Source organism: Grampus griseus (assembly GCF_964374135.1).
Source record: "Grampus griseus genome assembly, chromosome: 8".
Taxonomy (NCBI): domain Eukaryota; kingdom Metazoa; phylum Chordata; class Mammalia; order Artiodactyla; family Delphinidae; genus Grampus; species Grampus griseus.
The window spans coordinates 18,507,978-18,525,883 of NC_139002.1; positions in this window are offsets into that span (position 1 = coordinate 18,507,978).

Here is a 17,906-nt window from a genome sequence, read left to right on the forward strand (position 1 = left end):
TTAGCCATTCCTTTCAACATCGACTGCTGGATCCTCTTCCTACCAAAATATATCCTGATATGGTTCATGCTTTGTTCCAGACCTTCTTCCCTTCTCATCTACAGCCTTTCTTTGGGGGATTTCATCTGTTCCATTCAGTTACCATCTATCGGCTGACTGCTCCCAAATCCCCATCTCTAGTATAGAACCAGCCAGAGCTCCTGAGCTCCAGACTGCTGCATTCAGCTGCCTCCTAAACATCTCCCTGTGGCTGTCCCTGTGTCTAAAAAATGAACTTCTCATCCCTACCCCTCAGTCCCAATGCTTTTCCTCCAATGTTCATTATCTCAGGAAATGATATCACCATCCTGCCCATTTCTCGAATATGAAATCTGGGAGTCATCCTTGATACCTCCCTCTCCTTCAGAATCTCCTTTCACATTTAAACAATCACAAAATCCTATTCTACCTCCTAAATGTCTCAAAACTGTCCACTTCTCTAAATGCCCACTAATCCAAGCCACCATCATTCTTTCCTTGACTACTGCAGTAGCCTCCTAACTATCCTACCATTCTTGTCCCCTCCCTCCACCAATCCATTCAAATCCAATTATGTCAATCTCTGCCTTTTAAAATTTTCAAAGGCGATGAAGTCCAGAGACTCTCAAAGGGATATGTTGGGACTAACTGCTCCAGAGTCCTACAGAAGAGCTCCTTAAAACCATTGGCTCTGAAGTTGTACCAAACCAAAGAATCAAAATCCCTAGGGATAGTCCCAAGACACTGAATTCTTAATCCCAAATCCTCACTAAAGTTTACAGGACCTCCATAATCTGACTTCTTGAGATCCCGGGCTAAGGCAGGCACTTTATTCACTATCCACTCTGTACCTCCCCTGGAGGTGTACTCAGGGCATTGATTCCTATGTGTTAAACTGATTCCCTGCCAGAGAGTAAGATCCAGGAGGGAAAGCACCGCAGCCGCCGTGTTTAGCACTTATCCCTAGTGCGCAGGACAGTGGGGCACATCTGCTGTTTAATATTCATTGCCACTCAAAATCAAAGAGAATTTAATGTAAAGGACTTTCTCTTTAGCATGGTTAGTTGAACATGCCTGAAAACATGTTCATTTGTTGATATAGTTCACAGGCCAAGAAAAGAAAGGGCTCAGATAACAATGACTGGAGTAATTAATTAGTGGCCTAAAGGAGAGAGGATAATCTTCAAAATCAAAGTAATTATTTGGAGGTTGACAACAAGCTCTTCTCCTGTCTCCAATGAGACCATATGAACAGAAATAAGCTTTGGACTATGTTCAAAGACTTTCTGATCCTAAGTACTGTAATGGCACATAGGGAAAGACACCTCCCCCCTCCATTTCCCTTTAGAAAACTTGTAATTATAAATTCTTTCTCTGTCCTTTTGAGAGGTATGTAAATCTTTTTAAAAGCTAAATAAGCTTCTCGCCAGGTTTACAACGCCGGAATGTCTTTCTCAAGGACCTAGGAGCCACCTCTTTGAAATGTAAACATCAACGGAAAGAACAGCCCACTCTCGCAGTCTCTATGAGAGTTTAACTTAGTCCTCTGGCTCCAAATTCTAACTACCTACTGTCATAGAGAGAAGAGAAGCTTCATTATTCTTCCAGATGAAGACAGTTAACAAACACAGATGGTCACCCCAATTACCAAGTGAATCTATGAGGGACTATTTGTGACAAATGGTGCTGTCATGTCCTCTTACCTGAGGACTGGTTACCATTTATCTCGAGAACATGGTGTAGAGGTACGTTTTATCTGCCTGGCTATATGAGAGGGTGAGATTTCCTTCTGCCTTTACATTCTCTTTAGCTGACTGCCTGTGATGTGCATCCCGTTCTGCTCAAACCCTCATTCAGTAATAAAACTGTTTCGTCTTCAACCTTTATGGAGCAGTTTCCTTCGGTGTCAAGAGATGCTGTTTTCAATTCTATTTCCCCAACAGCACCGATCACCAGCAAGACTGACCAAATGAAAGGTAGGGAATTTGTGTCCAAAAAGTTGTTTACCAGCAGAAAAAACAGCTAAAGCTGCTTGAACATTTCATCAGATCCTATTCACCTGGAGGACCCTGCACAGCTGAGTTTGGGTGAGATATCCTGCCCTTAAAAACCAGTCTTTCCGGGCTTCCCTGATAGTGCAGTGGGTGAGAATCTGTCTGCCAGTGCAGGGGACACGGGTTCGAGCCCTGGGCCGGGAAGATCCCACGTGCCACGGAGCAACTAAGCCCGTGCACCACAACTACTGAGCCTGCACTCTAGAACCTACGAGCCACAGCTACTGAGACCACATGCCACAACTACTGAAGCCCGCGTGCCTAGAGCCCAGGCTCCACAACAAGAGAAGCCATCGCAATGAGAAGCCCGCGCACCACAACAAAGAGCAGCCCCCGCTCGCCACAGCTAGAGAAAACCTGCACGCAGCAACGAAGACCCAACACGGCCAAAAATAAATAAATAAATAAAATTTAAAAAACAACAACAGTCTTTTCCACTTGTACAATACTTGCCCACTGTACTCCTGTCTCCACTGACTTCTCCCTCCTGGTCTCAGTATCCTTTTTTTTTTTTTTAACTTTGGCATATTAGCAATAGAAGGCTCAGGCAGGGCACACTCGGACCCAGACCCACAGAGCGGCAGATATGCAGCCTGAGGGACTTAGAGAAGGAGGATTTATAAACATAAATGAGGAAGTGGTTATGATGAAAAGGAGGAGACATCCCAGAGGGAGTAATACCCGCAAAAACGTCACATTAAATCGACTCTCGGAAATATTTCACAACACTGAAAGAGGAAAAGCTAAAATGTTGGAAGCTGATGTACAAACACAGATGAGAAGGCAAGCACTGTTCAAACTAATCTTGGTATGTTACAGTGAAACAAACACTTTTGTCTTTAATGTTTTTAATGTTTTAAATTACAATGTACTATAAATATTAGTTTTACTAACTTTTTTCACTTCCCAATACATTAATAAACAACAGAGCTAGTTAAAATAGAGAATGTTTTGGGCTTCCCTGGTGGCACAGTGGTTGAGAGTCCGCCTGCCGATGCAGGGGACATGGGTTCGTGCCCCGGTCCGGGAAGATCCCACATGCCGCGGAGTGGCTGGGCCCGTGAGCCATGGCTGCTGAGCCTGCGCGTCCGGAGCCTGTGCTCCGCAACGGGAGAGGCCACAACAGTGAGAGGGCCGCATACCGCAAAAAAAAAAAAAAAAAAAATACAGAATGTTTTGACGAAAATGTTGAAGGTCACATCTTAATCTTTCTCACTGATTTTCAAGATTGCTTTCCATGGCTTTAGTGCATGTGGTCTTACACTATCATGCAAACCAAGGACCAGCTGTATTTCTTATTCCTCATTAAACAAGTTAATACAAGTGCCTAAAACAGTGTCTGTCACACAGTAAGTGCTCAATAAACGTCACCTATTATTTCAAAGACATTACATACTGTTTATCACTTTGAATGTAAAACTTTATTTTTTTAATGTCTATGCTTCTTGCTCCTATTTCTCTCCTTCCATTCTCTCTTGAAACCATTCCAATCAAGCTTTTGTCCACTCCTCCACCAAATCTGCTCCCCTCAAAGTCACCAATCACTGCTGAATGGCTAAATCCAACAGTAGCTGTAAATCTTACTTAATATACTAGACAGCGGAATTTAATTCAGTTAATCACAAACTAGTTTGGTTTCTAAAGACACTTTCCTGGTTTCCTCCTACCATGTAGGCTGACCCTTTTCAATTTCCTTTGCTAGTGTTTTCTCTCTCTCTCTCTCTCTCTCTCTCTCTCTCTCTCTCACACACACACACACACACACACTCAACAAAGTCATCAGCATATTCTGTCAGCCTGGTACTTTCTAGTCATTAGAATTATCCCTATTTTATAGATGAAGAAACAGAGCCACAGAGAATTATGCACTTGTCCCAAGTCATGCAATTAATTAGCTGCAGAAATGGGATTTGTACCCAGGTAGACCAGCTTTAAGAGTTTTTAAATGGGAAATTTCCTCAATTCTAGACATCAAGGTTTCCCAAAAAACTGAGGTCTAATTTCAAGAGTGCTTTCGATAAAGACAAAAATAATCATTTTCTAACAGTTTCCTCCAACTAGACAATTCAGAAAGGAAATGTACACCTAACACAAAACAAAGCTTTGTAAACCAAAACATAGCTCTAACAGTCTGTAACGAAATTTCCCTTGCAGTTTTCTAACCTTTGTGTTTGTATATACAATTTTTAAAAATTGGAACTTTTTTGTTTTTTAAATTTGTTTTTTTTTATTCAAATGTATCATTACCCACTGTAATAGAGTGCCCTCAATAAAATTAAACTTCAATTTTTTAGGGAACCCTAAGGACTAGGAATAAGAAAATCTGCCATTTTAAAACTGTAAGAACTTTTTCCATTTCTCCAGAAATAGAGGATTACTTCACTTTTAACACACTGACTGTTTTGACAAAAACACTCTTTGGTTTTGCAAAGATGGGGCAAAGACCCTATTCTGGAAAAGGAAATATTGAGAAAATGAAAAGCTAAAATTGCTCAGTAAGGAGGCAAGAAAACTAGAAACACTTGATCTAATCTAATCTGATTTAATCACTGTCCCATTATTTCTGGGTGTCCCTAGACGAGATTAGCATTTGAATTAGCAGCCTGAGTAAAGCAAGTTGCCCTTTCCAATGTGTGCAGGCATCATCCAATCCATTGAGGACCTGAATAAAATGAAAAGTCATAGGAAGATACAATTAGCTCTCTGCCTGACTGTTGAGCTGGGACATTGGTCTTCTCTGCACTCAGAACTTACTGGGACTTACATCATCACTTCCCTGGTTCTTGGGCCTACAAACTCTGACTGGAACATAACAACACTGGCTCCCTGGTTCTCAAGACTTTGGGTCTGGACTGGAACTACACCACAGGCTTTCCTGGGTCTCCAGCTTTCACTCACAGGATTTCTCATTCTCCATAGTTGCTTGAGCCAGTTCCTTATATCAATCTCAATCTCTCATATATATCATCAATAAAAGATTTGAACAGACATTTCATAAAAGAAGATATATGGATGATAAATAAGCACAGGGAAAGATATTCAACATCATTAATTACTTACATTAGAGAATACAAGATACTACTACTGCTATGCTCTGAATGTTTGTGTCCCCTCAATATTCATATATTGAAATCCTAACCCCCAGGTGATGGTATTAGAAGGTAGGGCCTTTGGTCATGCTCAGGTCATGAGGGTAAAGTTTTCATGAATGGGAATAGGGCTCTGAGACCCCAGAGAACTCCCTCGCCCCTTCTACCACGTGAAATTACAGGTGAAAATACCGTCATCTATGAACCAGGAAGCAAGTCCTCACTGGAACCCAACGTTGCTGGAGACTTGATCTTAGACTTTCCAGCCTCCAGAACTGTGAGAAGTAAGTTTCTTTTGTTTATAAGCTACCCCGTCTATGGTATTTTGTATAGCAGCCCAAACACACCTATTAGAATGTCTAAAATTATAAAGACTCACCATAACAAATATTGGAGAGGATGTGGAGCAACTGGAACTCTCTTACACAGCTGGTGGGAATGTTATGTGGAACAGTAACTTTGAAAAACAGCTTGGCAGTTCTTGAATATTAAACATATCCTTACCATATGATCCAGCCATTTCACTCTCAGATATTTACCCAAGAGAAACAAAAGCATCTGTCCATACAAAGACTTGTTCATGAATGTTTATAGCAACTTTATTTGTAACAGCCAAAAACTGGAAACAACCAAATGTCCATCAAAAGGTGAATGGGATAAACAAATTGTATTATATCCACACAATGGAATACCATCTATCAGTAAAAAGAATGAACTGTTGATACATGCAACGACATGGATAAGTCACGAAATAAACATCCTGAGTGAAAGAAAACATAACCCCCAAAAAAGTATATATTGTATGAGTTCATTTACATAAAACTCCAGAATATGCAAACTAATCTATGGTGACAGAAAGCAGATCAAAGGTAGATAAGGATTGGAGGAAGGACCAGAAAGTGAGCGGAAGGAAGGATTACACATTATAAAGGAAGGAGAAAACTTGGAGCGAGAGACATGTTTATTATCTTGATTGTGATAAAGATTTCACAGGTATAAACATATATCAAAATTTATGAAATTACATGCTTTAAATTTGTGCAGTTTACTGTATGTCGATTATACTTCAATAAGCCTGTTTACAAAAAAAAAAACTACTACTATATTTCAATTACTTCCTACATGTCCAGCAGTTTTTGCTTTATATATTTCAGGGTCATATTACTTAGTGTTCAAAGTTTCATGACTAAAATATTTTCTTGGGAATTATACCTTTCCTTTAAAAATAAATTATCCTCTCTATAAATCTTCTTACCTTAAATTTTATTTAGGCTAGTACTAATATAATTGCTCCTCTCTTTAATGCTTGCACTTATCTCCCTTTGGCCTGGTCTCTCCATTAGATAGATGACATTGGGCAAGTTACTTATCTGCCTTAACGGTTGCCATGAGGATTAAATGAGTTAATATTTGTTCAATTATTTAAAATTTTCCAGGATTTTTCAATCTTGGCACTATCGACATTTTGGTCCTGATAATTTTCTGCTGTGAGGGCTGTCCTGTGCATTTTAGCATGTTGGGCAGAAGCCTTGGTGTCTACCACTAGATGCTAGTAGCAGCCTCTTCCCAGCTGTGACAACCAAAACTATCTCAGGAGATTTCCAAATGTCCCCTGGGGGACAAAATCACCCCCAGCTGAGAACCACTAATTTAAAACAATGCCTGGAATATAATAAAGGCTATGTATTTGTTACATAATTGTTCTGTGGCTTTGGCTGTGGCCTTCCTCCTAAGGCCACGGGGCACTGCACTCTGGAAAAGCCCAGCTGTATCAATAAGCAGCCCATTGCCCACATACTACTATGTTGATGTTGCCATGTTTATCCTGGGGCCTCTTGGTTTAACTGCTTTAGATGCTGTTGATTCATATCACAGTGTTTACTTTTTGTCCCACAGCCCTCACCTCTAGCCCTCACCTCTAGCTCTCACGCCTCTAAATGAGGGCTCTCAGTAGGGTTCTCCCATAATCTCCCTTCATTTCATGTGATACTGATGATTTTTTAAAAAGCAATATTACAGGCCATTTCTAATGTTTTCTTTCAACATAGTTCCTCCTGTATTACAGCAGATGGTCTCTAGTATCGGGGTATGTGGCTTTCTTCCCTACTTCCAGGGCTCTCTCGGATTTGTCCTCTTTTGGGGTCATCTTAAGTCAGTTTTGGGAATGTGGGGAAGCCTGTGGCAGAGTTTACATATTTCCTAGACCTCTATCCTACATAGATCTCCCCCCCGCAAAAAAAAAAAAAAAAGCCTCTTTTTTATTTTCCAAAGAGAAAAGATTTAGCTTTTCTCAGTCAAAAATGTAGAACAGATTGGATTTTAGTAGAAAAACAATGTGCTTAGAAACTCTTGGTAGGAATTAAACATGTTTAAAAAGAATCCTGCAGTTTTCTTTTACAACAATATAAAAATACTAGCAGTTCACAGATTTATTAATAAGTTAAATTTCTGAAGCTCTGACCTTTGCCAAATGTCAATGTTATTCTTTCACTATAGATAGCAGAGATGTTTTCCCTAGGATTGTTTGATAAAACGTGCACTGTATTTATGAAGTCACCTAAGATAAAATTTTGTCAAGGAGTCAGAAGGTCATATTTTCTTGACATGCTTAAATTTGAGGTCACTACTGTATCATAAGGAAGATTATATTTCAGTTATCTATTATCTGAAAGCTGTCTGAATAGATGTGATATTCACTTACTTACAGAATTGGAGAGGATCAGTGCTCACATTCTTTAACCTTCAACTCAATTCTGCAATCTGGGTTACATTATCTCTGCCAAATGATCATCTTCTCCCTGCAATAAAAGACTAAACTGCTCTACATGAAATAAGATGAAAAATGTGGGCATATGTCTTCCTGAAGAAGAGGAAGAAAAGAAAGGTAAAAAGAATAAGTTGAAATTAAAAAGTAAATAGCAAATGGGGTGGGGGGGGATTGCAACAAGGGATGATATCATCCTAAATACATAAATAGGTTTTTAAAATTAATTAAAAGAAAAACATTGCTTCTACAATACAAAATTACATGAACAATTCACACAGAATGACAATTGGATAATGTATGGATAGAAAAGTTAAACGTTAATTATAAAGAATAAAATATAAGTGAAAGATATGTAAAGAATAAAATAGGGCTTCCCTGGTGGCGCAGTGGTTGAGAGTCCGCCTGCCGATGCAGGGGACACGGGTTCGTGCCCCAGTCCGGGAAGATCCCACATGCCATGGAGCGGCTGGGCCCGTGAGCCATGGCCACTGGGCCTGCGCGTCCGGAGCCTGTGCTCCACAACGGGAGAGGCCACAACAGTGAGAGGCCCGCGTACCGCAAAAAAAAAAAAAGAATAAAATATAAGTGAAGGATATATATAATTCAAATTGCCAAAAATTATTTTTGAAAGATATTATTCAATACCACTCACCAAGGGACAAGGAAATGGGCACTCCCATACATTGCTGAAGGTAGTCTAAATTGACACTAAACAATAAGTTAAAACACAAAATATCATAGTCTATTCTGTAATATCATTATGGTTACGGTACTAAGAAACCTCAGCTTAACAAAAATAGAGATATTAAAATCAAGGCTATAATGGGGAAAGAGGGGAATGGACTGGAGAGTTTCAGAACTGCAATACCAAAATTATTTTCACTGCATGAAACTTCAAAAGATATTTTTATTCACCCAAGTACAATTTGTTATTTCAAGCTACAAATAAATTTATTCAATAAATGTCAAAAAATAAAATAAAAACTACCTTCATAGACTGTTTTCTATAATGCAGCACTGAAAGACTGAACAATCCAATGTACCCAAAAACTATAATCTACTAAATAATATTTGTTTTAAAGAGAACATTATGAGCGAATTTTAAAAAGACTTCAAGCTAGATAAAAGCACTACATGAAAAATTTGTGAGATGCAGCTACAGCTATATTTAGAAGGAAACATTTTGATATTAATAACTAATAAAACAATAATAAATAAAAAATGTAGAGTACTTTCTATACACGATGCATTTGTTAAAGTTTTCCTATTTAACTTTCTAATTGTATTTTGATTGTAAAATATATACTGGTGAAAATAAAACATACATATTTTTCAAAGAATATTCATTTTTAGAATGCAAACACCTAGGCAAAACACACAACTTATAGAAAGAAAATATTGCCAAAACCTTAGAAGCTTCCTGTGTGCCCCTCTTCCAATCACATCCTCTCCCTCCCCTATGAAAGTAGCCCACTGTCTTGAGTCCGACTTCATAGTTGTTCCACGTATGTATATATTACACTGCTTAATCTTGGCTGTTCTTTTAACTTTACCTAAATGGAATCATATTGCATGTATTCTTTTGTAGCCTGAATATTTTGCTCATCACTCTCTTTCAGCCCATCCATATTGCTGCATGTAGCTATAGATCTTATTTTCACTGCAGTATCACATAAACACACCGCAATTAATTATACATTCTACTGATAATAAACACTTGGATCGTTTCCACTTTAGGGCTTTTATGAACACCACTTATACTTGTCTTCTGGTGCATACGTGCAAGATTTTCTCTAGGTTAAAAATCTAGAAGTAGAACCACTGGATTTTAGGATTTGCACATATTTAAATTTACTAAGTAATGCCAAATGAGTCTCCAAAGTAGTTGAACCAATTTACATTCTCACCAATAGTGCCTGAGAGTTCCTATTGCACCATATTCTTTTTTTCCCAGTTTTATTTATTTAAAATGCATTTTTGGGACTTCCTGGTGGTCCACTGGTTAAGACTCCATGCTTCCACTGCAGGTGGCACGGGTTCAGTCCCTGGTCCAGGAAGTTCCAAATGCCGAATGCCGTGCGGTGCAGGCAAAAAAATAAAATTAAATTTAAAAAAATAATAAAATGCATTTTTATTGGGGTAACATTGGTTTATAACATTATATGTTTCATGTATACATCCCTACAGCTGCACCACATTCTTAATCCCAGGTATTATCAGACTTTATAATACTACCAATCTCATAGGAATGTTTTTTATTGTACTTTTAATTTGAATTTCCTAATTAATAAGGAAGTTGAACATATGTTTATTGACATTCAGATTTCCTCTTTTGTGAAGTACCTTTTCTCACGTTTTTCTCATTTTTCTATTAGATTCTTTCATTTTTGTTTATTTGGTAGGAATTCTCTATATATACTGGATATCAGTTTTTGTCAATTATATGATTTGTAATTATCTTCACCCAGTTTGCGACTTGTATCTTTACTGTCTTTATGGTAGCTTTCACGAAAAGAAATTCATTTTAACAATCTTTTCTTGTACGCTATGTGTATGTGTGTTTCTGTACACACACGTACACACACACACACACACACACACACATGACTGCACGTTATTTTATTTTGCTTTTGGCATGCATGCGTGAGGGTAGTCTTATTTAGGAAATTCTTCCTTATGTGGAAAATACAAAGATATTTTTTCTGGAATTCATTTGTGTATGGTATAAAGTAGGGGTCCTGTTCCATTTATTAGAATATGGGTACCCAATTGTCCCATTAATATTTATTGAAGGAAAAAAACTATCCTTTCAAACTGATTTGAAAACCATCTTGTTATATATCAAGGGTCTTTTAAAGTGTGGTTCTGCTTCTGGATTCTCTATTCTGCTCTTTTGGTCTATTTGTCTATCCCTGCAACAATACCACACTCAACTAAACTCAGTAGCTTTATCAGTCATTATATCTAAGAGGGCTAACTCCCCCACCTTATCATTCTTCTTCAAGAGTGGGCCAGGGGCCTCCCTGGTGGCGCAGTGGTTGAGAGTCAGTCTGCCGATGCAGGGGACACGGGTTCATGCCCCGGTCCGGGAAGATCCCACATGCCGCGGAGCAGCTGGGCCCGTGAGCCATGGCCGCTGGGCCTGTATGTCCGGAGCCTGTGCTCCGCAATGGGAGAGGCCACAACAGTGAGAGGTCCGCGCACCAAAAAAAAAAAAAAAAAAAAGAGTGGGCCAGTACTTAAGCCTTTGAACCTCAGCATAAATTTGAGAATCATTTTATCAAAGGTCTACAAAATAATAAGGTTGGGAGGCTTTCCCTGGTGGCGCAGTGGTTAAGAATCCTCCTGCCAATGCAGGGGACATGGGTTTGAGGCCCGGTCCGGGAAGATCCCACATGCCGCAAAGCAACTAAGCCCATGCACCACAACTACTGAGCCTGTGCTCTAGAGCTCACAAGCCACCACTACTGAGCCCACGTGCCACAACTACTGAAGCCCACGTGCCTAGAGCCCATACTCCACAACAAGAGAAGCCACCGCACTGAGAAGCCCACGCACCACAACGAAGAGCAGCCCCCACTCACCGCCAACTAGAGAAAGCCCGCGCGCAGCAACGAACACCCAACGCAGCCAAAAATAAATAAAAATTAAATTAAATTAAAATTTAAGAAAATAAATAAAATAAAATTCTATTACTATTGGCCTTGAACTAGCAATTTTGGTAGCAATTCACTGCCACTAAGAATAAGCAAAAGAAGAATAAAAAATTAAATTTAATTTAAAAAAAACCTAAGTGGTCAGCCATTCAAATAAACAGTAATGTGTTCCTATGAGTTACTCAACAGCTATTTTCCTATTAGGTTCTATGTTATATCCAAAACGCTATCACTTTGTAACAAAGAGAGGTCCATGTAATAAGACTTCCACACTGTAATCCCTAATCAATTCATCATGTTATATCCATTTCGCTTTATGAAAACATATATGTATCATGAGTAACCTTCTAGCCTTCTGAGGTCATATTTTCCTTAAGATCCAATGAAAGGAAATCAAGCCCCTTCTTTTATGATAGGAAGTTCAAGTCCCTCCTGTATGTTTGAGGATTCCCGTGAGGGACTTCTACGTTTTGGTTATTGTCACGTGTCACCTCTCACTGGTGACTGCTGTTCTACAGCTGCTCTCTGAGAACCACTGACCAGCTTATTGCTGCAGCTTTACCTGCTCACTTCTCTCAATTTTCCTTTGCTAACTAATGTTCATGCCAGACAGAAGGCTTTTAACAAATTTCACGGAAAGTATAAATTACAACACACAGAAGAAAACCTGAAATTATAGATTCATCATCAGAGCTCCGTCAGTTCATCAGCCAAGGGAGCTCCCTTTGGCCATTTTTTTTTCCCTTACATTCTCCTGGAACATCTATTCAGCTGAGTCCTTTCTTTTGTCTTCTAACTCTTTACCAGACCCAAGGAGACTACCAGGAAAAAATAAATTATTTGACTTCAAAATAATTCTCTGAATTCCACCCCCCTTCTCCAGAAGGTGGAGCTTCATCCTCTCCCTCCTGGAATGTGGGCTGCACTCAGCAACTATCTTCAAAGAATTTTGAGTATGGAAAGGGAAAGAGTAAAAACTCAAATCTAAGTCTCATGCACCCACTAGATACAAATGCAAAATTACATGGGAAACACAGATGGGGAAGCATACACTTGCTATACGATATTAAGAAATCACTGTTGAAATTTTTAGGTATAGTAATCATATCATGGTTATTGTTTTAATTTTTTAATAGATACAAATGCAAATTAAATGGGAAATACAGATGGGGAAGCATACACTTGCTATATGATATTAAGAAATCACTGTTGAAATTTTTAGGTATAGTATCATATCATGGTTATTGTTTTAATTTTTTTAAGAGTCATTACAGAGCTACATACTGAAATATTTACAAAAGAAATGACACACTGTTTGGGGACTACTACAGAATAATCTGTGAGGGAAGAGACCAGATGGGGGTACAGATGACATAAGAGTAGAGCAAACTGTTCAAGCTGGATGAAAGTCTATGGGGGTTCATTTTACTAGTCTTTTAATTTGTATTATGTCTTAAATTTTCTATTAAAAATTTAAATAAATTTCTGCTGAGATGTACCCTCCCTCAATGAGAACCATTTACATTATTAAACAGATTACTTTGTATCTCCATTTGACTTATTTGCATTCTGACTGCTTTTCTCACATTATTAAAAAATACAAGGGGCTTCCCTGGTGGCGCAGTGGTTGAGAGTCCGCCTGCCGATGCAGGGGCCATGGGTTCATGCCCCGGTCCGGGAAGATCCCACATGCCACGGAGCGGCTGGGCCCGTGAGCCATAGCCGCTGAGCCTGCGCGTCCGGAGCCTGTGCTCCGCAACAGGAGAGGCCACAGCAGTGAGAGGCCCGCGTACCGCAAAAAAAAAAAAAAAAGAATATTATAATCGTAAAACCATGAGGCATTTTGATGATCTTACTAAAGCCAAAGTCTGTTCAAAGATGATTTGCTGTCACCTTTGACACAATCTGCTACCAACTTTAAATATTTATGGCAGGAAAAGCACATTTCAAAGTCTGCCTCACTGAGCAGCCTGCTACATATATAAATACAAAGGAAAAAAGGACAGGCATCAATATACCAATGGTGGTCTTCTCTTTACAGTGTGGTTATTTTCTACAATATTCACTTGTTATTTTATAATCAGAAAAAAAAACTGACACACAAAACAAACAAAAAAATACATACAAAACGAAAAAGAAAGATTGTGCAAAACAAGATAATGAGAAAGGAAGCCTAGAGGAAGCAAATCAGTGACCCCAAAACTACAGAAAAATCCAGTGTTATTCTAAAAAGATCTAAAAAGTATTCTTCGTTGTGAAGCAAAGATATTTCATTATCAAGCCTCAAATGAACCCATACAGAATATTCCTCGAGACTTTCTTGAGCCTATTCTAAATTTACTGAGTAGGCTTCTGATTACAAACTCATTTTCCCAGTGCCCTGATGCTGGAGAAAGGGCTGCCCCATACAGCACACGTTAACATGGTATTTTAGTTATTAGTAAAGGAAACCCCCATGAAAACTGATCAGCATTCAGAATTACACATCAGTTCCTAGTGTGTTTGTTGGGAATAAGTTCCTCCTTAAGGGACTGGTATAATGCTGATGTACTGATGAAACCAAATTTCTGGGCCCGGAACACGGAACCTAAAGCTTGAGCACCCAACTGAGATTCTGCTCCAGAGTCTCTGAGCTGATCAGTTGACCATAACCCCCAGTGATATCCACCTTTCACTCATGATCACCCTCCTTTAGTCTGCAATAAGGATTTGCCGTAAAAATCTTACAGTCATTCATTCACTCATTCACTCAGCACTTACTAGGGCCCTATTAAGAAGAACCTAGGGCATCCCTGGTGGCGCAGTGGTTGAGAGTCCGCCTGCCGATGGAGGGGACACGGGTTCGTGCCCTGGTCCGGGAAGATCCCACATGCCACAGAGCGGATAGGCCCGTGAGCCATGGCCGCTGAGACTGCGCGTCCGGAGCCTGTGCTCCACAACGGGAGAGGCCACAACAGTGAGAGGCCCGCTTACCGGAAAAGAAAAAAAAAAATGACTGGGCTATCATGTCAACCTATTTCACGGAAGACTGTAAAAGAATAAGAAGGCAGAAGGATATAACAAGGTACTTTAGAACTCCTAGATTAGTAGAGATGAGAGTGTGTATACGAAAAATAAATGAATGATTTAGAACAGAGAGAACACAACCAAGATGAGTGAAAATATAAAACTATACACAGTCTCTAGTAATGAATTCCACTGCTCAATATGAATTGTGAGCTGGTGAGATGGAATGCAAAGTGGAAAAAGTTCTTCCACAAAAACAAAATAGGACTGGGTTCCAGGACAGCCTAGATTGGCCGTGAACCTAGATTAACCAAGAAGTACCCTTAACTCAGAATTCAGAAACATCTCTCCCCCAACCCACATGGCTAAATTTGGAGAGAAGCAGCAGGCGGCTAGACGCCCCTCAGGGATATTAATTTGTTAAATTTCCCTTGTCTGTAAACAAAACCAGCAATTCCTCATACCACGCTGATGCCGACATAACAGAAAACACCACCCTAAATTACTGGCTTCCTGCTATTCCAAATCAGAGAAACAAAGTGACTCACTTCTCCCAAGGGCACAAACAAGGGTCCCAGATTCAGCTCCTCCAAGCTGGCTCCCATTACTCCTTCGTCCTAAGACAGGATCATTCTGAAAATAAGTCGTGGTCAATTACGCGTCCTTTTTTGTGGTAAAATATACATTACATAAAACGTACGATTTCTGCCATTTTTAAGTGTAGAGTTCCGTGGCATTAAGTACATTCACATCATTGTGCAACCCAAATTCTGCAACTTAATCCGGGGTCCCCAAGGATTCTTTAGGCTGTATGTTTTCATTTGCACAAGAATATAGTTTTGCTCCACACTCCACAACCTTCCCATTTTCTAGGGCTCATTCCTAATGAGGGACTCGTATTTTCCATACCATAGAATGCCAGTGAATTCCATTATAACCCAGGTGCAAAACTTAACCGATTAAATTATCCTTGAAGACCAAGTTAAGTCTCAGGCCCTATGCATTCAACTTGGCAAGCTGAAAGCAACTATTGCATCTGCCTGCCTTCTAGTGGAACGAAGACTTAAAATCCCTTCTTTTCTGCAGACTTTTTAACGTATATATTAACAACTTTATTGAGATACTGGTGACATACAGAAATGGTATATTTAAGGTGCACAACTTAATGTTTTACATATAGATAGTGGAAAAATCACCATCAAACTAAGTAACTTATCCATCACCTCTATATACCTCTACATAGTTACCCTTGTGTGTATGTATGTTGATTTAAGACCTATTCTCTTAGAAAATTTCAAGTATTCCTCTACTCAATAGGGAGGGGTCAAAAGGTAAAAAGAAAAAACAAAAGGAGCCATATAAAATTAAAGACTTCGCTCAAATAACTAAAACTCAATTAATTTTCACAGTAGATATACAGCATCTATCAATAGATATATAGCATAATAGCTTTTGCTTCATCAACAGATACAGAACGTAACAGCTTTTGCATGAACTTGCTACATACGGCTTATCCTTGCAACCACCAACTTTCCACCATCCTTGCCGCTTATTAATTGTTCAAGATAGGCATTCAAGTGTACCTAGGACTTCCATAGACTATCACAAGGCAATCAATATGTCAAATTTTATTTAATGACAAAACTGCACTTGACCACTATAACTAGCTATTCCTTATTTTTTCTTTAAGGCCTATACATGTTAAGAACACCAGTTGTGCCAAAGGAAACTGTCAATTTCCCCATGAACTTGTCAGCTGGTTTATTAATAAAGGGATATACTGTTTTGTAAATGAGGAAACACAGGTGTCTCAAGTTCCATTCTTATCTCCCATGGCTAAGCTGCCAAAGAGGGTCTCTCTTGCCCACACGCTCAGTACAACGGCTAGATTATCATGAACACTAAAGGACTACTGACTGGAGATTATCATCACGGTCCTGGTTCATTCACCTCCCGAGTTTCATGCAGGGGAAGTACATCTGGATGATCCTAAGAACACAGCTTGCAGGATAATTACAGCACAGACAGAAGAACCACCAAATGAAGAGCCCCAGCAGCGCGGGAGTGGCAAGCTCTGCTAAACAAACATACTGAGCATTTTTAAGGCTGTAGTTATATTTAAACCGATTTGCATTACAGTTCATTTCACAGAAATTACTTCCTAGACTCAGGACTCCCTTGTGAAATAGTTACCAGCACTACAAATTTAAATTTCTTATTTTGAAGCAGACCAATAAATAATGAACTAATCACTGAACCATCATGTCTTCATACAGACCTACATCAAACCAGACTGGCTTATCTCACAGGTTGCCAATTATTTTACTAAAAATTAACACATGCCCCATTAGGGGATAACAGAGAATTCTGCTACGTAACGAAGCTACAGAACACAGGATTAAAAAAGCAAGCTGGCCGTTCCTGTGACACAAGATTCAAAATGAACACCAGGAGTTAAGATTCTCGAGAGAACTAAACGGTAGGGCTCAAACAGTGAACCTGGTGAATAAACAGGCCAGCTGGGTGGGAGAAATCCCATGACATTAATAGTAGTATCTGCTTCCTCTGAACCGCTTTCTCAAGCCTAGAGTTTTCATATCTCTTCTTACATTAGAATTGATAACATTCCTCAGAGCCAAGTGAGGACAGAGACCATCTTGTCAAATTCTAGTTAGAAGCACTAAGACAGGTCAAAGTCACGCTGTTGGTGAGGTTTGTAACAGTCCTCAGCATCACAGTCATGGGCATTAAGTGAACACTGATTTAAGATAGAGGCCCAGGCACCATAGCTATGGACCAGAGCAGCCCTTCCCAGAGATCCTGGCCTGAGTCAACCCATCACCATCATGCATCAGCCATCATGACAAGGTACCCACTGTGTACCAAGCACTGAGCTCAGAACTATGTGTAGTATGTAATTTAATCCTGACAATTCTTTGAGTTAGGTAGTGCCATTCTCACTTTAGAGAGGAGGAAAGCGAGGCTTCGAAAAGTGAACTTGCCAAAGTCACTCAGTATGTCACGGAGCTCAGATATGGACCCAGAGTTTGACTCAAGAGCCCTGTTCTTAACTACTATAAAATCCTGTCTTCCAACCCGCTGTAGTTGGTACCTGAGCTAAAACCCATGCCACTCTGAGAAGTCGAAAAAGTACTGGTCAGAAAAGTCAACAGACTTAACTTTTTTCATCAGCTCACGCTTCCTACACTTGTGAATTTGAGCCTTCATTTACTCATTTAGAGAAGTACCACTAAAGCCTCTCTCCACTCATAGGTTGTTGTATAAGGTTAAACAACGTAGTCAACGAAATTATGAG